We start from the raw sequence: 322 nt of genomic DNA, 5'->3' as shown, positions 1-322 counted from the left end.
GTCCCATGAAATACTGTAGAAAATTATTAAGATAGAGAAGTGCATGCTAGATTCTTAGGGAATAAATTAATATAGAGCATTTAATTCATTCCTAAACTTGATGATTTGGTGTATGTCATATATGTGGGTTTTCATTTGCACCATTTATGTGTGATCTGCATCACTATTTAGATTGTTTTTTTCTTGATTGTTTGATTTACAAGGTTGTGACTGATAGAAATATCAATTAAATTCTTATTTGTTGATGACAGATGATCTGATAAACTTTGGTCCCACCTAAACAATAATTTGTTTTTAACCATTCCATTTACCCAGTGTCACT

The 322-nt window shown here is 30.1% G+C and overlaps 1 protein-coding gene across 1 annotated transcript in view; it reads left to right on the top strand.

Moving 5' to 3' along the window:
• LOC119590578 (facilitated trehalose transporter Tret1-like) overlaps window positions 1–322 on the top strand; it is a gene marked incomplete at its 5' end in the record, with an annotated part of 8,390 nt that overhangs the window by 6,585 nt on the left and 1,483 nt on the right. The window contains 1 exon segment of the mRNA XM_037939252.1: window positions 1–322.

The sequence above is a fragment of the Penaeus monodon genome, chromosome 27 (genome assembly GCF_015228065.2).
Source record: "Penaeus monodon isolate SGIC_2016 chromosome 27, NSTDA_Pmon_1, whole genome shotgun sequence".
Taxonomy (NCBI): Eukaryota; Metazoa; Arthropoda; class Malacostraca; order Decapoda; family Penaeidae; genus Penaeus; species Penaeus monodon.
The sequence above is the reverse complement of the archived record's forward strand: the minus strand, read 5'-3'. Positions and strand labels throughout refer to the sequence as shown.